Consider the following 23579-nt stretch of genomic DNA (forward strand, 5'->3'; position numbering starts at 1 on the left):
CCCGGACTTTGACAAGCCATTCCTAGTAACCACAGATGCATCTGAGCGTGGTATAGGAGCAGTGCTCATGCAGGAAGCAACAGATCACAACTTCCATCCTGTCGTGTTTCTCAGCAAGAAACTGTCTGAGAGGGAAAGTCACTGGTCAGTCAGTGAAAAGGAATGCTATGCCATTGTGTACGCCCTGGAAAAGCTACGCCCATATGTTTGGGGACGGCGGTTCCAACTACAAACTGACCATGCTGCACTAAAGTGGCTTCATACTGCCAAGGGGAACAACAAGAAACTTCTTCGTTGGAGTTTAGCTCTCCAAGATTTTGATTTTGAAATTCAACACATCACAGGAGCTTCTAACAAAGTAGCTGATGCACTCTCCCGTGAGAGTTTCCCAGAATTCAGTAGTTAAAAAGTGTTCTTAAACTGTAGAAGTCTGTTAGTTATATACTTAGGAGTATATGTAAAGCTGTATGTATTGTATTAATCTGTTTATTTTCAAGTTCTAGAAGGAAATCGCCGCCAGTGAGCTTCCCCACTGTCTGCAATTTGGGGGGCGTGTCATAAACAGATAGCTAAGGGTTAATGTCTCTTTCACCTGAAGCACCTGACCAGAGGACCAATCAGGAAACCGGATTTTTTCAACTTTGGGTGGAGGGAAGTTTGTGTCTGAGTCTTTTGTCTTTTGTCTGCCTGCCTGCTTTCTCTGAGCTTTGGAGAAGTAGTTTCTATTTTCTAGTCTTCTGTTTCTAAGTGTAAGGACAAAGAGATCAGATAGTAAGTTATATGGTTTCTTTTCTTTGGTATTTGCATGAATATAAGTGCTGAAGTGCTTTGATTTGTATTCTTTTTGAATAAGGCTGTTTATTCAATATTCTTTTAAGCAATTGACCCTGTATTGTATCATCTTAATACAGAGAGAGACATTTGTACTTATTTTTCTTTCTTTTTATATAAAGCTTTCTTTTAAGACCTGTTGAAGTTTTTCTTTACTTCAGGGAAATTGAGTCTGTACTCACCAGGGAATTGGTGGGAGGAAGAAATCGGGGAGATCTGTGTGTTGGATTGCTAGCCTGACTTTGCATTCCCTCTGGGGGAATAGGAAAGTACTTTTTGTTTCCAGGATTGGGAACAGAGAGGGGGAGTCTCTCTGTGTAGTTTCACAGAGCTTGTGTCTGTGTATCTCTCCAGGAGCACCTGGAGGGGGGAAGGGAAAAAGGATTATTTCCCTTTGTTGTGAGACTCAAGGGATTTGGGTCTTGGGGTCCCCAGGGAAGGTTTTTCAGGGGGACCAGAGTGCCCCAAAACACTCTAATTTTTTGGGTGGTGGCAGCAGGTACCAGGTCCAAGCTGGTAACTAAGCTTGGAGGTTTTCATGCTAACCCCCATATTTTGGACGCTAAGGTCCAAATCTGGGACTAAGGTTATGTCACCTGTGGTAAAATGAGGCAATTAACTAGATGCGTTGATGGAAGTTCTCTCTGTACCCTCAGGGGTACCCCTGGTCGAGAACCACTGATGTAGGGGAACCCAGGCCCACCCCCCCATTCTGACTTCCAACCCCGTACCCTTGACAGCTGGTTCAGCTTTGCTTACCTTGCATCAGCCTCAGGTCAGCTTCACTGGGTCACCAGTTCCAGCATGGCCAGACATCAGAGAGAGGAAGTCTCCTCTCAGCTGCAAAAGCAGCAAGGGCTCCACGAGGGGTCGGTGCTGGTGGAGCAATTATTGACAGTTTCTCTAGTCTCCTTTTCAGATTTTGCCCCATTTTCTCTTTAATTCTCCAATGTTAATTTAACAATCTCAGATTTGGGATATTTTCACACCCGTTTGACCTGCAGCAAATTTTCTTACTTTCTTTGGGAAATTGTCCTGAATCATTCCCCAAAGGAGAAGGGGCTTAATGGATGCAGTTTGCAGAGCCCTGAGACACAGCTGCCTCTGGGGTGGGGTGGGGTGGCCTTTCTCTGCTGGCGAGGAAGGGGACAGGAGGAAAAAGTCCCCTGTGGAGACTGTCCAGCACAAGGTTATGCAGTCCTGGCTACTGCTACCCCAACTGCCAGTCACCTGCCTGCCCCTGCTTCTGCCTCCTCCCCACTGCCAGGGAGTTTTCCTGCTCCACACTCCCCTCATGTACCCTCTTAAAGCACCTCCCCAAAGGGCTCCCTGCTGCCATGTGAATGGTGTGTGTGTGTGTGGGGGGGGATTATTAGTGTCTGTTAATTGAACTTCCACTGTCCAATTACTCTCACTTAATATAAAATATCTTCATATTCGGGTGGTTTTCTCTCATTAGCAAATGTTTCTTTTTAGACCCGTTTCTTCCCCAGTTCTCAAAGATAGATATAAAATATCCTGTGTGCAGCGCTGTAGTAGGCAGGGTGGACCCAGGGTTTTGGAGGCTTCCCCTTTGGTTTGTATACAAATGTTTGGTGTTATTCTCCAGCCCATTCCTTATGAATACTAACTTGATGTTAACTTTTTTGCTGGCAGCTGTGAATTGAGGGGAGCTTTTCATTGATCTGTCTACAGGAACATGCAGATCCCGTTCTTGGGTTGTGTAGCCAATAATCTGTTCTGCTGCCGTCGCTAGGTGTGATGCATGTTCAGTAGGGGTTTCTCCCCTCTTCCCTTTTTGTATTTCTTCTCCCTACTAGTTTTGGGGTGTCCTTCTTCTCAGGTTACTGTATTAATGATCTCATCTTGGGGTCATATGTGTCAATTCATTGCTACGTCTGCAGAGAACTATCCATGATGACTCCAAGATCTCTTTCCTGATTAGTTGTAGCTAAATTAACCCCCATTGTATTGTATGTATAGTTGGGGTTATGTTTTTCCAATGTGACATTTATCCACACTAAATTTCATTTGTCATTCTGTTGCCCAATCGCTTAGTTTTATGAGATCTTTTTAAAGTTCTTCGCAGTCTGCTTTGGTCTTAACTATCTTGAGCAGTTTAGTATCATCTGTGAACTTTGCCACCTCACTGTTTACCCCTTTCTCCAAATCATTTATGAATAAGTTGAATAGGATTGGTCCTAGGGCTGACCTAGGAAAATCACAGCAGCAAGATGGAGTCTGGGGTCACATGGGCAGGTCATATGTCCATGCAGGATTCCATTTGCTTGGCTAGAGATTGGAGTGGAGAGGTCACCCCAGGCTTTAGGCCTGAAGTAGGGTTACCAACTTTCCGCACAAAAGCAAACAGCCTAACCCTGCCCCTTCCCCAAGGCCCCACCTCTTCCCTGAGGCCCTTCCCCGATTCACTACATTCCCCCTCCCTCGGTGGCTCGCTCTTCCCCAACCTCACCCACTGTCACTTGGCTGGGCAGGGAGTTGGGGTGCGGGAGGGAGTGAGGGTCCTAATGGGGGCTGAGGGCCAGAAATGAGGGGTTCAGGGTACGGGAAGGGGCTCCGGGCTGGGCAGGAATTTGGGACGCAGGAGGGAGTGAGGGCTATAAAGGGGGGGAAGAGCAGGAATGAGGGGGTCAGGGTACAGGAAGGGGCTCCAGACGGGGCTGAGAACCCATGAGTCCTGGTCCCCAGCCTTACCCACCCCCATATTTCGATATGGCTCCATCCAACAGCTGCCCACACAATTGCAGGGCATTGCCGTGGGGCACACCAGGGCCTGCCTGTTTGCACAGGATGGGCAATGCCAGTGCTCCAGGATGGGGAGAGATGATGCTAAGGGAGAAGCAGGCAGCAGACAGCTCCCATGACAGAGAAAGAAACGCTAGGGGGTGCTGTGCTGTGCTGCAAGGAGTGAAGGGGGTTGGCAGGGAATGGGAGGATCTTCCCTCACAGCAGGTGCATCTGTCTCCTTCCCAATTCCTCCCCAGCCCTACCCCAGCCCAGGCTAATCCCGGCCCAGCTACTAGGGTCAAATTTGGCCTGGATTCCCCAGTTGCTGGGGGTGGGGTGTGGGGCTGGGAAGCATGAGCCTCTACTCCCCCTTCCCCAGACACAGTTGCATGAGCACAGACCAAGGGAGCCTGCAGTACTGCTGCCTAGAGGAAACGGAGGCACCAGCCACTGACAGACACATCATGGCTCTCCTCATCCTCATCCTCTTTTCCATATACAACCTGACCAGGGGAGGGGAGGTAAACTCAGGGAGGTTGCATAGTTAACCTGTGGAACTCCTTGCAAGAGCATGTTGTGAAGGCCAAGACTATAACAGGGTTCAAAAAAGAACTAGATAAGTTTATGGTGGATAGATCCATCAAGGGCTATTAGCCAGGGTGGGCAGGGATGGTGCCTGTAGCCTCTGTTTGCCAGAAGCTGGGAATGGGCGGCAGGAGATGGATCACTTGATGATTCCCTGCTCTGTTCATTCCCTCTGGGGCACCTGGCACTGGCCACTGTCAGAAGACAGGAGGATACTGGGCTAGATGGACTTTGCGTCTGAACCAGTCTGGCCGTTCTTATGTCTCCCTTGGCGCAGCAGTGACACCCAGTGGGCAGTCAGAGTAATGCACAGAAGGTGTTTTCCTTGGCACAGCAGTGACACCCAATGGCCAATCAGGGTAACACACAGAGTATGTATCCCTTGGAGCAGCAGTGACACCTCGTGGTCATTCAAGGTAATGCACAGAAGGTGTTTCCCTTGATACAGCAGTGACACCCACTGGTCAGGTGGCGTAATGCACAGCGTGTGTCTGCCCTCTACGAGCAGTGACACCCACGGACCAGTCACGGTAAGGCATAGAGAGTGTTTCCCACCAATCTGGGTAAGGCACAGAGCATGTTTCCCATGGAGCAGCAGTGACACCCAGTGACCAGCAGGGGTGGCATCAGACTCTTCTCCTTTAGTGGGGAACTGAGATGGGCTAGACAAAAAAAACTGGGGGGTTGTGCCCCCCATCACCTGTCCCCACCCTTCACGGGGGCCATGCCTCTGTTCCTTCTCAGTTAAAGGTGAGGCTCATCTCCTCTCCCCTCTGGTACGGTTTACAGCAATACAAACTTTATTAAAATAAAATAGTAAACAGGATTTACTTTAAATATTCTAAATCTGTCCAAATTTTAGTACTGAATCCAAAGTTCTCTTAAAGATCTCATCAGTAACCAAAACCTAAATGAAAAATTGAAACCAAAAACAAGGCTTAATTTAAAATCCAAACATTAAGAAAAACTTTGTTTGTAAAAAATAAAAACTAACAAATCCTGTAAATTAATAATTTCAACATTTTATCAAAAAAGTGTGTTACAGCAGAATGATAAAATAACATCAAATAAATAAGCATGACCACTAAAACCTCCTTTAAAGGAATTGAATCCTTGAATACTGGCCAAATCTGTATAAAATATGCAGAACTATGTCAAAACTGGTGTTGCAGGTCAGCCATTCAAATCCAGCAAATGTCAATTAAAAGCTCCATTCCAACTAAAAACACCAAAACAACCCAATAAACCAAAATGGTCACAGCCTGAAACAAACCTACACAGAAGGAAAATTAAACCTGTACCAACATTGGAACAAAGGATGTAAATTTCTAATTCTAACTTCTTGTTTCTCCCAGGAGGAAAGTGTTTTCCACCCCAGTAACCAGGCTGTCACTGCAGCTTTCCTTTCACTAAATAAGATTTTTACGAAACATAAATTGCCCTCCAATTTCTCTAAGAGAAATTGAAATTGTATCTTTGCACTAATATCCCAAATGTGCAAGTCCATCCCCTCAGAGCAGCCCCACACCCTGAGGCCAGGGGAGAATTCCAACTGGTTTGTGCATTTGTAACCCTGGGGCCTGAAGCTGATGAGAGAAAGGGAAGTGAGCCATCTTGGAGCTTTCCGATACCACCTGCGGGGAGCACAGGGAATTGACTGAGTGACATCCTGGCTAATTTTCACCTTGTTCTCTGCCAGCAGGCTCCGCTGGAGAGCTCGAGAGTGACTTGACCATGGCAGCACCCTATTTACCTATTAAAAGCCGGCATTTTGGGGCCAATGGGGTGAAATGTGAGTGCTTTTGGAGTTGGGACCCACATGAGAAGGCATGTGGACAAATTAGAGAGAGTCCAGAAGAGGGCAATAAAAATGATTAGGGGACTGAGACACATGATTTACGAGAACCTACAGGCCATATCCTGTATGTTAAGCTAAGGCAAAGTTAGCATACCTATATTGTGACCTTTTACTCAGAGAGGACAATCGACCTTTATCATGTTACTTAAATAGATAAGTACCCACGCCTGTCTAAGACCTTTACCAAGACCAATCGACAATGGAGAATGGCATAAGGGTTTTTTCAGTGTTGTACCCACAGATTTAACAGGTACGCTACAAGGTAACTTATGTGCATATGTACATGTCGTCAGCAAGCACAAACATACTAGCCTATGAAGTAAACGTACCCTAATGTTTTGTGGGTGAGGAATGAAATTTGGGCATAGGAGGAAGGATTTCCGGCCTTTGTGCCCTATAAAAGAGGTAACCCACCTCGCTAGAGCACTTTGCTCTATCATTCTGACTTACTTCCTCCACTCTCTCTCTATGTACTATCAGCAGGCTGTACTTGTTCTTAAACTTTAAGTTTCAAGGGAACTTGGCTAAGTTCGGTTTCCCTAAGTTTTTATTCTTTGTTTATTAGGTTTTGATTTTAAGTTTAACATATTCAAGTAAACCCTAAGTAACACCAGCTTTTTCTAAGCACTGCATCTTTCACTTAAGAAGTGAGAAACCTGAACTGCAAGGCTGGTCCTGTCTCTCTTACCACCAGGTTATCAAGGAAGGCTGTGAATATATTAACCAAAACTTTATTGCATATAATGCCATAGGTACCTTTTGAATAGCAGTAATGCAAATGTAACTTTGTAAGTCAATTAAATTAAATAACATGTAAGCTAATCAATTAAATTTTCATCAAATTATCCAAATTAATATTATTAGTACACCCTACATCAGGCTACGTGGGACAGAGAGTTGGAGTGCAGAGGGATGAAGGCAGTGGCTCTGGGGGTGCAGACTCTGAGGTGGGGTTAGAATGAGGCATTCAGGATGCAGTAGAGGACTCAGGGTTAGGATAGAGAATTGGGCTGTGAATGCTCTGGAATGAGGCCAAGAAAGAGCCCTCGTCCAGACTAACCCGCGGCATCGGCGGGTTAAAATCGATTGCTCGGGGATCGATATATCGCGTCTAGTCTGGACGCGGTGTATCGATCCCCGAGCGCGCTTACATCGATTCCGGAACTCCATCAATCCGAACGGAGTTCCGGAATCGACACGGAGAGCCGCGGACATCGATGCCGCGCCGTCCAGACTGGTGAGTACCTCGATTTTAGAAATTCGACTTCAGCTACATTATTCCCGTAGCTGAAGTTGCGTATCTAAAATCGATTTTAATTCCTAGTCTGGACGTGGCCAGAGAAAACTGAGATGCAAGAGAGAAATCAAGCTAGAGCAAAAACCAGAGAAGAAATGTGCGATTTGAGCTGCAGAGAGAAAAAAAAACCTCTGCCTGTCCCCTCTCACCAAAGCATCTAAGAACCAGATGAGAGACATCTCTCCCCCACTGTAACAACAATTCCAGTTGACCTGAATTGAGAAAAGAAATCTTCTCCTTTGTAGCACTAGCAGACCTGGACTGAATCATAAACACCTCATCCCCTCCCGCCCGCCCACCTCCAATCTAGTGTTCCTGGCGTGGGGCACGGGAGGGGCTCCTCTCTTCTCCATTTGGGACATGGCGGGATGAGAGAAGTAACAGGGCTTTATGGGAAATAATTATTTGCCTGATTCATGTGCAAGTCCTAGTCTCTGCTGACCCAAACAAACAGTTTATCCTGCATGCTGATGCCAGTTTGGAGGGTCTGGGAGCAGTCCCGTACCAGGAAGTGGAAGGAAATGTAAATCTGTAGGCTTTGCCAGCTGAGGACAGTCTGATAGCGAAACTCGCTATCCCATCCACCAGCTGCAGTTCTTGGCCTTGATATGGGCCATCACTGAGAAATTTCGAGACTACTTGTGTGGCGCTCAGTTTCAGGTGTGGACAGAGAACAATCCACTGACTTAAGTGTTAACAAGGGCTAAGCTGGATGCTACAAGGCAGAAATGGCTGGCTACTTTTGCTAGCCATAACTTCGCATTCAATACCAATGAGTTGGTATAATAGGGAATGTGATTTATCAGGACCATCAATTCTTGGCTGGGGGGAGGATGTAAGCAGGGTCACTATGAACTCTACCCTGCCATCTTTTGGTGATCTGTTGTAAAGGCCTTTTGAGGCTGATGTCATTTGCATGGTTCCACCCACCCCGGATTGTATGATGGGGGTGCTTGTCCAAAGGGTCTATCGCACACCTCCCACCCCGCTCCCCAAAGATCCCCAGCCCCACCTTCGCCAAGCTCTGGCTCCAGGCGCGAACTCTCGTGTCCCGGAGTCTTGGCCTGGCCCCGCCCCTCCCGATGCGCGGAGCCCCCCAGTGTGGTGGGGGCTGCCAGGTGCCTGCTTCTCCCCTGGCCTCGTCTCTGCCCGTGCCGATGTGCCCCACTGTGAGACCAACTCGGGGGGTGGGAGTGCGTTGGGTGGAGCCCTATGGAAATACAGGGATGGGCAGGGCTGGGAGCCAGGACTCGTCGGTTCTCCCCCCAGCTCGGGGAAGGGGGGGCTAGGGGTTAGAGTGGGGGAGGGGCAGGGCTGGGAGCCAGGACTCCTGGGTTCTCCTGCCAGCTCGGCGAGGGGCAGGGCTGGGAGCCAGGACTCCTGGGTTCTCCTCCAGCTCGGGGAGGGGAGTGGAGATTAGGGGGTAGAGTGGGGGAGGGGCTGGGAGGTCTCCTGCCCAAGAGGCAAGTCCAGGAGCTGGTGTCGGGCAGTAGGTCACTTGTGGGCCCCGAGTGTCCGATCTGGAAACAGCTGCCTGTCCCCACGCCCGGGGACTGCGCGTGGCTGGCAACCGTCTGCTTGTACCTGAGAATTATCCACACACCCCAGGGGTGTGAGCCCTGCGCTCCCCTGTCAGTGCCAGGGGCACAGAGCCATGTGTACGAGTCACTCTCTGTGCGGGGATGTCAGTTCGTACAGACTTTGCTGGTGCTTTTTCTGTAGCCTGTGGCAAAATAAGGTAATTAACTAGATGGGTTGATGGAAGTTCTCTGCGTACCCTCGGGGTACATGTATCCCTGGTTGAGAACCACTGATGTAGGGGAACCCAGGCCCACCCCCCTATTCTGACTTCCAAACCCGTACCCTGGGCAGCTGGTTCAGCTTTGCTTATTGTGAAAGTAGAATGAATTATATTGTGAAAATAGAAAGGATTAAAGAAATGCTGTCTGTACCTTTAAGAAAAACTGTTGGAATGCTGCAATCCAGGTGTCAGGAATACAGACATTCACATAGAACAATTGCACCATTTAAGGGCAATTGGTGAAGTATTAGCCTCAGATCCATAAAGAGTTAGTAAGGAAGTAGGATATTCATGCTGTGCCCCAGGTGAATTTTACAGTTTTGCTTTCTTTGTTCCTTTGTCTGATTCCCGCTCTTTTATCTGTATAAATAAGACTGTTTTGGCCTTGCATGGCCACTCACATATTCTGAATGTTATTGGCGAAGCGCTGCACTAATAAACAGAGCGGTCTGACAAATTGTGAGTCCTGATTCTAACTTTGACAATTTGGAGGTTCCACCGAGATGGCAACCGTCTTCACTGGGGCTGTGTGATTCCTGACTGTTTTTGTGGGATGACCGTGGCAGCCGGCACCTGGGCATTTGGCCCAAGCGGTCCCCCACTAGAGCGGAAACGCGCACAGCCACAGTGAGGTCTACGCCATCGAACCTGTTGGTTCCCACTCTGTTCTGGTAGGGATCCCGGGATCTGACATCAGGAATCTGGTCAGGTAATTATTTCTGTGTTTTGTCCGGACTGAGGACTGTCCTGTCTCTGTGTCTATCTGTCCTCTTGTGGAGTGTTTGAGTCTGGGTGCCGTCTCTGTCTGGGGATCGGCCGACCAAGGGGTTCCTGTCCCCGCGGTCTGAGTGAGTGAAATCTGCACAATTGCAGCCGCACCACACCTTGGGTAAAACCCTTAGTGTGAAAGCAAGGGCAATTGAGGCAGTAGCCTGTGGGCTCCTTTTGTGTGTTGCAGCAGGCATCGCTCTGACGAACCTGAATTTCCTTCTTGTGTGATTGGTGTGTGAAAGTCCTCCTGTACTGGTAACCAGACGTCTAAGTCGGGACAGTTCCCTAAATGAACGCCGGCTCATTTTATGTATTTAGGATGGGTCCAGACTCCTGTAAAAAGGGTCCAGACTCCTGTAAATTTCTGGGAAAATGGTCTAGGCTAACTCAGGGGGATCCCAAAACTCAGTGGCCACTGTTAAAATCTTGGAACAAAGACTGAATGGACGTCTTAAAGGACAAACTCGGCCAACCTAAAACTAAATTGGCTAAAGGAGAGGTTAATTGTTTCATGCAGTGGTGGGAAGAGGCAAATCATAGGTGGACAAAATCAAACCTGGCCTCTCTCAATTATTCAAATAATAAGTTAAAAGCTTTATTAAAAGCCTCCTCTCCCACCACTAGACCGAGCGCTCCCCTTTACCCCGTTCTCCAAACCCCGGATCGATCCAACCCGCTTCATACTCCCATCTCATTGTAAAAAGGACAAAAAGCCCCTTGTTCTGTTCCCCTTTGTTGTCTGCCTCAAAAACTGATTCTTTAGTGTTCCACTACCAATTCAGCAAGGAGGGTGGGCTCCTCAACTAGCCCCCACCCTTCCTGGTCCCTTTCCTTGAACACTTCTTTCAAAATTGTGAAGTGACCACAATAGCACTCACAAACGGTTCATTGGAGGGGAAAAAAAAAAAAAAAAAAAAAAAAAAAACAGGATCGGGCCCAGAAAAGCAGGCAAGCAACAGATAAAGAAACTGAAAAACAGGTTGAAAGCCCTAAGGGAATAGTGTTAGAAGTAAGAAAAGCAGTAAGTGCAGGCATGAACCCCTGGAACAATCCCTAAAATGGTGAAATCTGAGGTGATAAAGGTGTCATTTTGGGACATAAACAAGTGATTTAAGTAAAGAAAGTGAAAAGTTAACTCTACAGAGGCTGGAGAGAATTAAGCAGTTAAACTTTGTGAAAATGTTAAAAAAGGACCATGTTAAAGAGAGAGAATTCTTGGTTTCTTTGCAGCCATTCTGAAGGGAAATGGGCCCTTTTCCAGAAGAATGCCTGTAAATAATCCATATATATATACAGCTATGTAAGAACAAAACAGTGTAAAGGAATGTTAAGGAAAAGAAAATGTGTATGTATCTATGTCTGTGAAAATATGTAAAGTTCTAAGAATCTAAACCAGCACATCTGGTTTGTAAAACTCCTGTTTTGTAGATATGATAAATTGATTTTGTTTTTTTTTGTTTTTAATGCCACTACAAATTCATTTGACTCTAATTCAAAGTTGCAAAACTGACAGACCTTTTTGCAAGACACAGGTAATTAGTGTTGTTTGGCTTTGGGATATAGCATTTAACCCTTAAGGGGTAACTTGATTCTTTACAAAAATTAAAATGTTTTTAAATAAAGACCAAGTCATGGCTGCAATAGGGCAGTCAAAATCAGGAGAATAGGTAGAGATTCTGGAGTCTTTTTGTTTGTTTGGGTTTTTTTTTGTAACAATAGTAGATAAGAGCTGTAATGACAGAATAAGAAATTAACAGTGACCCTCTGAAGCAACAGCAGAGGTGAGGTGCACAAAAAAAAAAAAAAAAAAGAAGCAATGTTAAAAACACTGAGCCTTAAAATGGCTCTGTGTAATCAGACTGTCACTTTGATAAGGATACATGAAAACTCTGTAAGAACAAAAGAAACAGTTACACCTTATGTAAAAATTGATATGGCTAATGTTTTTGAAAAGTTATAGTATAGAAAGAATGTGCATTTTCCCTAGGACATGTGCAGTGTATATTGTAGAAAGGGATGTAAAAAAAAATGCAAATGAAACGTGCTGCTGAATTAAAATCCTATTAGGGCTCCAAAAAGAGCCACAGTAGGCTGTGTTTTCTTTTTCAGATCCCTGTGTGTTAAGACAGAGTCTCTGAGCTCTGCTGATGGCTTTGAATCCAAAAGCCAAGCCTGTGTTGATGCAAATTACCTAACTGATAAACAAAGGTGAGAACTGCCAGCACAAAAGCAGCTGCAAATAAAGAACATACCTGGTCAGCAAACAAATTGCCTACATAAAAGTCATGGTATAACAAGATACCTTTAATAGATTGGATGCTAATGTTATTGTTAATATTAAACATTAAAATAACTTTAATGTTAGTAAGTACCCCTGTAACAACTTGTAGTGTGTATGATTTTTGGAAAGATCCTTTAAAGTAATATGGTAATGATGCTTCTCAGCTATTACCTGTGAATAAACTTAAAGCTTAACACAGCAGGAAAAACATTAAAAACTTGGTCTGCTATATAAGAGGAAAAACTTGAGGTACACCACCTCATGAATTTAATAACTAAACAGTGGAATAACTTCCGCATAACCCTTAAAAAGTAGAACCCATTACAACCTGGCCTGCCTATAGAACAAAAAAAACCACAAGAAAATAAGGGGGTAATTCCTCTGTTTTGCCTGCAGTCAGGAAGGGTATTTGTAAAAGAATGGAATCTTTAAGCAATAATCAATGCCACCCCAAAAGGGGTAGAAAAATGTTCTTTTTGTCTTTCAGATAATCCAAAGTACTGTATAATGGACTATGTGTATGTGTTAATTCTTGGGGAAAAGTGTTTACAAAGTGTTAGCAACTTACCAGAAGACAAATGTAAATGTAATGTAAGTACTGTGTTTACCAATAATCACATTTACTATTTGCCACAACAACAACAACACCAAAAGAATCTCAGCTTACTGTAAGCACTGATTTAGTTGAGTTCTCTATCAATCTTAGCATTGAATGGCAAACAGTTACCAATCATCTGTTAAAAGGTAAAAAGGTAACATAGTTCCTAGTAAAAAAAATGTGGAAAACTGGACCATTCATATTATACACGCAAATGGGGACATGTTAAGAATTGCCACTACAGAAAAACATCATAGCTTACCATTGGTATAACATATTTTCTGGATGGTTTCCCACAACTACTGGCATACTAATGTTACTACTCCTAATTGTGTTTTTGGTTTTAAATTGTATGTGTGTAATTGAAATGTTTACAATGTGCTGGTGGATAAAACAAATGTGTGCAAAGCTAAAGCCACAGGCCCAAATCACCTCCCAGTATTTTTTATTACGTGGACTAAATAAGAAGTGACACTGGCGATTAATAATCTTAGTGTCAAAAGGGGGATATGTAGGAGCAGGATTTTATAATATCTCATAAGAATTAAAGTATAATTTGATTTCATCCTGCTAGTCACTATTTTTAAATAGCAGAAAGAAATGACCCCCTGGGACTATAAGATTCTGTTTTCCCATATGCATTACAAATTGAGCCCTCTCTAACTCTTTGTTTTAAGATTTAGGTAGTAAGAGACAGGATTCTCTATTGTGTCTGTGTTAAGTAAATTAGAGAAACATTGAAGGCCTGGGTCTCAATGTAAATTGTCTTAGTTATCAATTGTAAAACTTAGCAAGGTTTAATTTGCAATGTTTTTTTTTTGTTCAATATAAAATACTACTGTTTGTGTTGGGTCTAAACTTTTGGTGAACTTTGGGGAGCCAAAACACACCCAGACTGGCCGTCTCTGCATAATCCTTTCTGAACCCTTTATCGAACAAAGCACTGACCTGCAAACTACTCATGACACCCCCTTTATTAAGTAGCCATTAGCCTTTATCTCTATGCATTTACTTGTTAAACTTGCTTTTCCTGTAAAATATTGATTGATTATGCATGACCATTATCTTTTGTTAATCACTTTGTTTACTTCTGTGTATAAATATTGATGCTCACCCCTAATAAAGGGGCCACACTTAATCTAAAGCTTTGAGAGCTAAGGATAGTGTGAGCCCGTTGATCAACGCATTGGTGTCTGGTCTCTGACAGAATTGTGTGCCCCATACCAACTCCGCACGAACTCGGGTGCTGGAGAGGTGAGTGAGGACTTGCTTTATTACCTAACAATTTGGGGGCTCGTCCGGGATTCCTTCTGGTGCGGTACCTCTGTCCAGTGGTCAGACCACTCATATATGAATTGGCAAGGCGCCACAGGAGATTTCTCCCAGCCAATTCAATATTGAGGGGTCGTGTACTGGACAGCAGGGTAAACGCCAGTTGGAGGGCTCCTGTCAGACACCATGGGTCAAGGGACTAGCGTGCCTCTTGAGAGTCCGTTGGGGATTGTAAATAAGTTATGGAACGAAGGGAAACTCCCAGTACAGACAGGAATGTCTAGGAAGAAGTTGTACACACTATGTGTAAGGAATTGGACTGGGTATACCGCGGTATTGGCCGACCCGGAGATGAGGTGGCCTTCGTATGTCTCTTTCGAACAGGCTGCCTTAAGAGGAGTAAAGAGCCAGATCGAAAAAGACCATCCGGGACAGTTATGTTACTGGTTTTGTTGGGACACAGCAGCAGAGCTGTGGAAATCTTTAAAAATTATGGCAGTCAGGTACTCTCCCGAGAGTGAACCCCCTCCAGGTTATTTCGATGAAGGGTGTAGACCACGGCGTGTTTTGACTCGTCAGCTGGTCCCCTCTGCACCTGCCCCTATTCCTCCGCAGGGGAACTCTCTCCTTGTAGCAGAGGGGAATCTGCAGGATACCAGATTGGAATTTCTGCAGAAGGATGAGGAGGAAATGGAGGGGCAAACCTCGGGAGGAGTGGTTACTAGGCTAATGTCCAAGCAGGTACGGCAGGGTGCATGCCCCCCCCCTGAGGATAGCCCAGAGGATGTCCCCGTCAAATCTCTTGTGAGTAATAAAAGTATAGTTAGAGAGATGCCTTTACAGGTGCACGATCAACCTTATATGGGCAATGATGGACGGTTACAACATGCTAATATTGTGGAATATAAAGGATGGCTAGAATGGGACTTGAAAGAGTGGGGACAGTTGTCAGGGTCTTTTGGGGAAAATCCCCGAAAGATCATAGAACTTCTAGAAAGATTGTTTTTAAGTTATAATCCTACTTATACGGATGTGGATCAGTTGTTAAGTAGAGTTTTGACCGGAGAGGAACGTAGTAGATTGTGGATGGCAGAAAGGACATGGGGAGATAGCAATGCAGCTAATCATACTTGGATGGATAGGCGGGATCTGGCCGCTGGCTGGAATCCCCTAGACTGGACTCAGCCAAGGCTGACTCAGCTGCGAACAGATCGAGAGCGATTGTTAGAGAGACTCAAGGAAATGGCTCGCCGCTCGCCTAATCAGGCTAAGTTCATGCAGATTCGGCAGGAATCTGATGAGCCGCCCAGAAAGTTCTGGTCGAGGCTATTGGAGGGGGCCCGAATGTTCACTCAGATGGATAATAATGCTTTTATTAGATATTCCCACGAGGTTAAAACTCGTATTTTAGGAAATAGAAGTGATTGCTGGGTATGTACTCAATTTCCAGTAAATGCAGCACAGGGACTCCCCTTCACACCCATTCCCCTAACCACTGCTAATATGACTTGGATGCCACCGACTAGAATAAAAGATCCAGTCCAACCCACTCTTACATGGGACAAAACAGGAGTGCCAATTAACAAATATCTCAGGGTAACCAATCAAACAGGATCACTGTGTTTTGTTAAAGAAAAAGGGTCAACTTTTGTGGGAACAAGTAAATGCAACATATATTTTAATGGCACCGCCTTTAGTAAAAATCTTGGCTTCAAGCCTTGCGCATCCCACTTATCCCATATGTGGATCCCTCACCCCGATCCAACCTTTTCAACTTTTTCATGGAGGGGCAGGTTTTCAGAGTCAGTTTTTAAAAAGCCCTGCTCAGATCTCGAGGGTGTCCAACTAATTGTTAAAGGATACACAATTGCCTTCTACAACTGCTCAAGCAGTACTACACTGCCCTTTGAGGACAACACTACCAAATTGTGCCTCTGCAGTTCACACAACGACCCCTCTGCGTTACCAGGGGAACAGTGGTACAACGGGTGGTGGGTTACCTCCTACTTTGAGAAATGGAATACCCAAAACGCATTATATGGAACATACTGGGTGTGCGGGCCCAAGGCTTATTATTTTCTCTCCCCTGATTGGGCAGGGTCATGTTATTTGGCATGGCTAGCACCGCCTTCTCGCATCTCCCTCACTCCCCCTCATTTCCCCACGTTCGTAACATCCGTGAAACTGACAGAGATATTAATCTCCGTGATGGTTTGTCCTGGCAGCGGTGGGCTGGTCACACTAGCTTGAAGGGTGCTATCATCCGCCTACAGGGACTATTAGAATCTTTAACAAATGAAACTGCAACCCTATTTGAAAATCAGGCCGGGGAAATGTCCCAGCTGCGCCAGTTAGCTTTGCAAAACAGAATGGCTTTAGATATGATGTTAGCAGCCCAGGGAGGAACTTGCGCCCTCATAAATGAAGAATGCTGTGTTTTTGTAAATGACACCTACTCTGACACTTTTCAACGTACCAAACACCTAAGGGAAATGGCTAAAAACTACTCCTCTGGCCAGCCACCTTATGATTGGTGGGGAGCCTTATGGAATTGGCTGCCCGGACTTGGGTGGGTTAAAAACCTCTTGGTGGGTGTTGTTGGGGCCATAGTAGTCCTTATAATACTGTGTTGCTGTATTCAGTGTGTCCCCTCCCTCATAAACTCATGTAAGTCAGTTTATTCTTTTCCCACTTCAGCTAAAAGCCTTACTCTCTTCGAATTGGCCCAGGCTGAAATTGCCAAGCGGCCCTTGAGATCTTGAAATAGGGTGTAGCTTTTTGATTAATAGTTATCTCAAAGCTACAAATGGAGGAATGTTGGGTCTAAACTTTTGGTGAACTTTGGGGAGCCAAAACACACCCAGACTGGCCGTCTCTGCATAATCCTTTCTGAACCCTTTATCGAACAAAGCACTGACCTGCAAACTACTCATGACACCCCCTTTATTAAGTAGCCATTAGCCTTTATCTCTATGCATTTACTTGTTAAACTTGCTTTTCCTGTAAAATATTGATTGATTATGCATGACCATTATCTTTTGTTAATCACTTTGTTTACTTCTGTGTATAAATATTGATGCTCACCCCTAATAAAGGGGCCACACTTAATCTAAAGCTTTGAGAGCTAAGGATAGTGTGAGCCCGTTGATCAACGCATTGGTGTCTGGTCTCTGACAGAATTGTGTGCCCCATACCAACTCCGCACGAACTCGGGTGCTGGAGAGGTGAGTGAGGACTTGCTTTATTACCTAACATTTGTATTCTCAAATCTATTTGTGTGAATGAGGAATGTATGCATCAGGAAAAGATAAGGTGTGAAGGCCATTGTTACAGCCAGAGTCAAGGGACGGCTGTTAAACTGTCTGGCATCTCAGAGTGGATACATGCTTCACAGTGTAAGAATGCACAGACCCCAGTGAACCAATCATCACCTCAGGACCACGCAGAGTCAATTTTTTGACTCCAGAAGAAGATGTACAGGAACAGCCTGCAATACCTTACAATCTACGCTCTCGTAAGGGTTGCCAGAAGCAGATGACTACATAAAGCAAGGCCCAAGAAGAAGCAGTAGTGAGCCTAGCGCCTGCTGCCTGGTGGACATAAAACTGTGACTGCAGTTCCCTCAGTTGAGGTTGTCAGAACCAGAAGGGCCCTGCCTCCAACATGCACCTCTGGTGGTGCCTGTTCTTCGGCTGCTGGTATCTTAAGGTCTGGGGTGCACACAATGACAATTCTTTTATCCAGCAGCAAGTGTGGATAGCTCAGACCCTTATTATTTCTAAATGCTGGGTCTGCAGCCACATCCCAGCCCACTCTCAAACTGGTGTTCCTGTCCTGGCTATCCCACTCAATTCCCCAGACCTCACTGGAGGACCTTGTCTGTTTAACACAATATGGAACAGTAATGACACCTGGGAAGAGGCTATTGGCAGTTCCTTTACCCCACTTGGGGGAGCAATACACCAGGCAAAAAGGCTCCTAAGTAGCTAAATAATGGCAGATAAAACCAGAGAAAGTTTAAGAGCCCTGGCCAAAGAAACAGGGGCGATCGGACAGGTGGCCCTCCAGAACTGTCAGGCATTGGACATAGTGCCGGCGGCCAAAGGAGGGACCTGTGCTCTCACTGGAAAACAATGTTGTGTGTTTATACAATACCAATGAGGTAATAGATCGCTATAGCCACTTAGAACAAATCGCATATCTTCCCCATGAAGAGCTGAGTTCTTTATGAAAGTGGTTAAGTAACCTGTTCAATTTCTCTGGCATAGGAAACTGGTTGTTTCAGGGAGCCCTAACTATCCTGTTTGGAATCTTGGTGATTTTTGTATGCTTTCAGTTAATCTCCTGTTGTATTCACAATTGTGTCACCCAGATGACTGCCCCAAAACAGAGTGCTAATATGATGATTTTGAATATCGCTGATGAACTAAAAGATAAGGAACAGTTAATTTGTGGAACTAAGTAATTGTTGGTCATGGCGTGCGCTTGACCAAAAGGAGGGATTGTGAAAGTAGAATGAATTATATTGTGAAAATAGAAAGGATTAAAGAAATGCTGTCTGTACCTTTAAGAAAAACTGTTGGAATGCTGCAATCCAGGTGTCAGGAATACAGACATTCACATAGAACAATTGCACCATTTAAGGGCAATTGGTGAAGTATTAGCCTCAGATCCATAAAGAGTTAGTAAGGAAATAGGATATTCATGCTGTGCCCCAGGTGAATTTTACAGTTTTGCTTTCTTTGTTCCTTTGTCTGATTCCCGCTCTTTTATCTGTATAAATAAGACTGTTTTGGCCTTGCATGGCCACTCACATATTCTGAATGTTATTGGCGAAGCGCTGCGCTAATAAACAGAGTGGTCTGACAAATTGTGAGTCTTGATTCTAACTTTGACGCTTATCTTGCATCAGCCTCAAGTCAGCTTCACTGGGTCACCACGTTCCAGCATGGCCAGACATCAGAGAGAGGAAGTCTCCTCTCAGCTGTAAAAGCAGCAAGGGCTCCATGAGGGGTCGGTGCTGGTGGAGCAATTATTGACACTTTCTCTAGTCTCCTTTTCAGATTTTGCCCCATTTTCTCTTTAATTCTCCAATGTTAATTTAACAATCTCAGATTTGGGATATTTTCACACCCGTTTGACCTGCAGAAAATTTTCTTCCTTTCTTTGGGAAATTGTTTTGTATCATTCCCCAAATGAGAAGGGACTTAATGGATGCAGTTTGCAGAGCCCTGAGACACAGCTGCCTCTGGGGTGGGCTGGGGTGGCCATTCTCTGCTGGCAAGGAAGGAGACAGGATGAAAAAGTCCCCAGTGGAGACTGTCCAGCACAAGGTTACGCAGTCCTGGCTACTGCTACCCCCAAGTGCCAGTCACCTGCCTGCCCCTGCTTCTGCCTCCTCCCCACTGCCAGGAAGTTTTCCTGCTCCACACTCCCCTCACATACCCTCTTAAAGCACCTCCTCAAAGGGCTCCCTGCTGCCATGTGAATGGTGTGTGTGTGTGGGGAGGGGGGGGGGAATTATTGCTGTCTGTTAATTGAACTTCCACTGTCCAATTACTCTCACTTAATATAAAATCTCTTCATATTCGGGTGGTTTTCTCTCATTAGCAAATGTTTCTTTTTAGACCCATTTCTTCCCCAGTTCTCAAAGATAGATATAAAATATCCTGTGTGCAGCGCTGTAGTAGGCAGGGTGGTCCCAGGGTATTGGAGGCTTCCCCCTTGGTTTGTATACAAATGTTTGGTGTTATTCTCCAGCTCATTCCTTATAAATACTAACATGATGTTAACTTTTTTGCTGGCGGCTGTGAATTGAGTGGAGCTTTTCACTGATCTGTCTACAGCAACATGCAGATCCCGTTCTTGGGTTGAGTAGCCGATAATCTGTTCTGCCGCCGTCGCTAGGTGTAATGCATGTTCAGTAGGGGTTTCTCCCCTCTTCCCTTTTTGTATTTCCTCTCCCTACTAGTGTTGGGGTGTCCTTCTCCTCAGGTTAGTGTATTAATGATCTCATCTTGGGGTCATATGTGTCAATTCGTTGCTGCGTCTTCAGAGAACTATCCATGATGACTCCAAGATCTCTTTCCTGATTAGTTGTAGCTAAATTAGCCCCCATCATATTGTATGTATAGTTGGGGTTATGTTTTTCCAACGTGACATTTATCCACATTAAATTTCATTTGCCATTTTGTTGCCCAATCACTTAGTTTTGTGAGATCTTTTTGAAGTTCTTCGCAGTCTGCTTTGGTCTTAACTATCTTGAGCAGTTTAGTATCGTCTGTGAACTTTGCCACCTCACTCTTTACCCCTTTCTCCAAATCATTTATGAATAAGTTGAATAGGATTGGTCCTAGGGCTGACCTAGGAAAATGATAGCAGCAAGATGGAGTCTGGAGTCACATGGGCAGGTCACATGTCCATGCATGATTCAATTTGCAGGCCTACGCCATTGTTTACATGTTAGTTTGAATGTCCCCAGGAAAGCTCAGATGTTGATTGGCATTTTCCAAAGTGCATTGTCAGTGAAGCGTTTCTTGATTAGGCACTTACTGAGAATAGTCCTTTTTCAAGAAGCTGACCAAATACATCACTGAGGGTACTTGAAATCAAATACATTTGAGATACAAGTACATAGCCCATATTCATAACTTCAGATACAAAAATGGTACACACATACAGCTAGTATAATTATAACCAGCAAATCATAACCTTTTCATAGACACCTCACATGACAACTTTTGCACAATATTTGCTGCAAACATATAACAGTGGTGGCAGCAATGATCTATATGGTCCCAGTTGATATTAATAATGTCACAGCCTACAGAGAAGTGAGAGGGAGGCATCTTCTAGCCAGTGTTTCTCCTATATTTCTCCACTGCCGCTTGTGCGGAGGCGGGAATGGAGCAAAATGCACCTGGCTGAAGGTTTTGTGTTCGGCCTTGAGGATTAAGCCTGAGCCTCCGGCATGAGTGTTGGGAGATGGATTTCTGAGTCGCATCCAGCACAGTCTTCGGGCCTGAGCTGAAACCACTGAGGCCAAGAGAGATGGGTTTGAGGTGGCCTTTGAGGGAGCCCAGCAGGTCTTGAGGAGCAAGGGGTTATCACCATCCCTGGGTGGGCTCAAACCACCATCCTTTCGATTAACAGCAAAACACACTGACCCATTGCAGCACAGAGACATGTCTGCTGTTACCAAGGCTGCTGCCTAGCAGCCTGTGCATCTGCCTGCCAGCGCTAGAGCTCGCAAGGCAAGTGTGGGTGCTGGAGGCTGTAGGTAAAGAGCCAGCAGAGTGACACAGCAGAAGTGTGCTGGGTCCATAACCCAAAGGTCAATGAATCAAAACCGTCTTCTGCTAGGCATGTGCTTGTTTCTTTTTGCTGGGGGCCTTCAAGGGAGGAGGCAACCAGCAGAGCATTGAGAGCCTAGGCCATGAGGCAAGAGGTGGCTGAGGTCTCGGCCTGCCAGGGAGCCCGGCACCTCGGGCTGCCTGGGCTGAAGGATTTTTTTAATTTCTCAAGAAACCTTTGTGGTTTTCAATGGAAATCTAAACCCAAAGCTAAAACATTGAGGATTTTTTTTCATTTCATTTCACTGTCCATCCCTTTTCTTTTCCTCAACTCGGGTCTACAGAGTGTCAGTCCTACTGAGCCTCAGGCCATGGTCTCCAAGGTTTTGGAAATGTACCGACCTGTCCTGGACATGGTCCCTGCCAGCTCATGTGACGCTGGCTTTGCTGAGCCTGCTGCTGGGGAAGAGGAAAACTTTGTCTCTCAGCTGGATGTTCCCTTCAGGTGCCCAGTCTTTAGTGTGGCTCGAATGTCCATGGATCAGGGTTCACTGACCCAAGAGATGGCTTTAAAAAATATGAACATTTTCACAAACATACTGACTTTCTCAATTTTCTATTTCTTGGTAACATTTCATGGATCTTTTGGAGTTGAATCGGTAAAAAAATACAGGAAATCAGGGTGTTACCAAAAGGATATAATATAAAGTTTGCAGTTAAAGGTATAGAAAGGAGCTGAAAAGGCAGCTGCAGACTTTAAGACTGTTTCTTTAAGCAAGAGGGGGCAATCAATGTGACCCCAGAAACCTTGGGACTCATAATCTGATAGGGCAGAGAGGAACTTTGTCTGTTTGCAGCGTCTTTAAGCCTATGTTTGGGACTGTGATAAATCTGCTAAGAATGGGACTACAATCCCCACCATTTCCTTCCCCGCTGCAATTCTCTTTCCTCTGGCCAGGTCACGGGAACGGTCCTGAAGCAGGAAAGGGCCGGGCTGTTGTGGGAAGTGGTGGCCACGTGGCAGGAGAGGAGCTACAGAGAGCTGGATGCGGAGAGAAATCCCCAGGAACGGATGCAGAGCCACATGTGGAACAGGCTGTGACTCCCAGAGCTTACAGCTGGCTGCAGGTCTGGGTGGGGTTCTGGGGGAGCAGCAGCGGCTGGGCAGGGAGCCAGTACAGAGCAGCTCCAATGAGAGACACAAAGTGAACCTGGCCTGGAAACCTGCAGGCTCCAATTTGCTTGGCTAGAGATTGGAGTGGAGAGGTCACCCCAGGCTTTAGGCCTGAAGTAGGGTTACCAACTTTCCGCACAAAACCAAACAGCCTAACCCCGCCCCTTCCCCAAGGCCCCACCTCTGCCCGAGGTCCCACCCCTGATTCACTACATTCCCCCTCCCTCGGTGGCTCGCTCTTCCCCACCCTCACTCACTGTCACTGGGCTGGGCAGGGGGTTGGGGTGCGGGAGGGGGTGAGGGTCCTAATGGGGGGTGTGGTCCAGAAATGAGGGGTTCAGGGTACAGGAAGGGGCTCTGGGCTGGGCAGGGGTTTGGGGTGTAGGAGGGGGGTGAGGGCTGTAACGGGGAGTGAAGGCCAGGAGTGAGGGGTTCAGTGTACTGGAAGGGGCTCCGGGCTGGGCAGGAAGTTGGGATGCAGGAGGGGGTGAAGGCTGTAAAGGGGGGTGAAGAGCAGGAATGAGGGGTTCAGGGTATGGGAAGGGGCTCTGGGCTGCAACGGGGGGTGGGGGGTGGGACTGGGTGAGGGCTGTAAAGGGGCGTGAAGGGCAGGAATGGGGGGGTCAGGGTACAGGAAGGGGCTCCAGGCTGAGTAGGGGGTTGGGGTGCAGGAAGGGGTGAGGGCTGCGGCTGAGGGTGTGTGTAACCTTCCCCTTTCCCTAGCCATGTGTCTGAGCCACCAGGGCCAGCAAGTACAAGGCCTCGCTGCCGAAGCACTGACAGTGTCCAGTGACGCTACACCTGGCCCTCCACTGACAGCTCAGGGGTTTGGCGTCCTCTGGCACTGAGATGCCACAATAATTACAGGGTTATTTCTAATGGGTTAAAGCAGAACTTGTGCTGAGATTAACACATCCCTTGTGGGTCTGGGGGTTTTACAGCACGAACTGGCTCTGCGTGTGGGCAAAGTGCATGTGTTTGAGTGATACCAACACGGCTGAAACACACAACTCCCCATCCTGGGGGTTTCCATCCCGCCTGATTCCTTCCATGGGGGGCACTGGCCTGACT

General features: G+C 46.0%; 2 long non-coding RNA genes across 2 annotated transcripts in view; both read left to right on the forward strand.

Moving 5' to 3' along the window:
• The window catches only part of LOC127041590 (uncharacterized), a 49062-nt gene extending 31906 nt beyond the window's left edge, over nucleotides 1–17156 (forward strand). The window contains exon 2 of the long non-coding RNA XR_007771684.1: nucleotides 16855–17156. This is a non-coding gene — a long non-coding RNA (uncharacterized LOC127041590). The remainder of the gene's footprint in view (nucleotides 1–16854) is intronic.
• Nucleotides 1–23579, forward strand: part of LOC127041584 (uncharacterized) — a 102569-nt gene that overhangs the window by 39961 nt on the left and 39029 nt on the right. The window lies entirely within an intron of this gene.

The sequence above is a fragment of the Gopherus flavomarginatus genome (assembly GCF_025201925.1).
Source record: "Gopherus flavomarginatus isolate rGopFla2 chromosome 13 unlocalized genomic scaffold, rGopFla2.mat.asm SUPER_13_unloc_3, whole genome shotgun sequence".
Lineage (NCBI taxonomy): Eukaryota > Metazoa > Chordata > Testudines > Testudinidae > Gopherus > Gopherus flavomarginatus.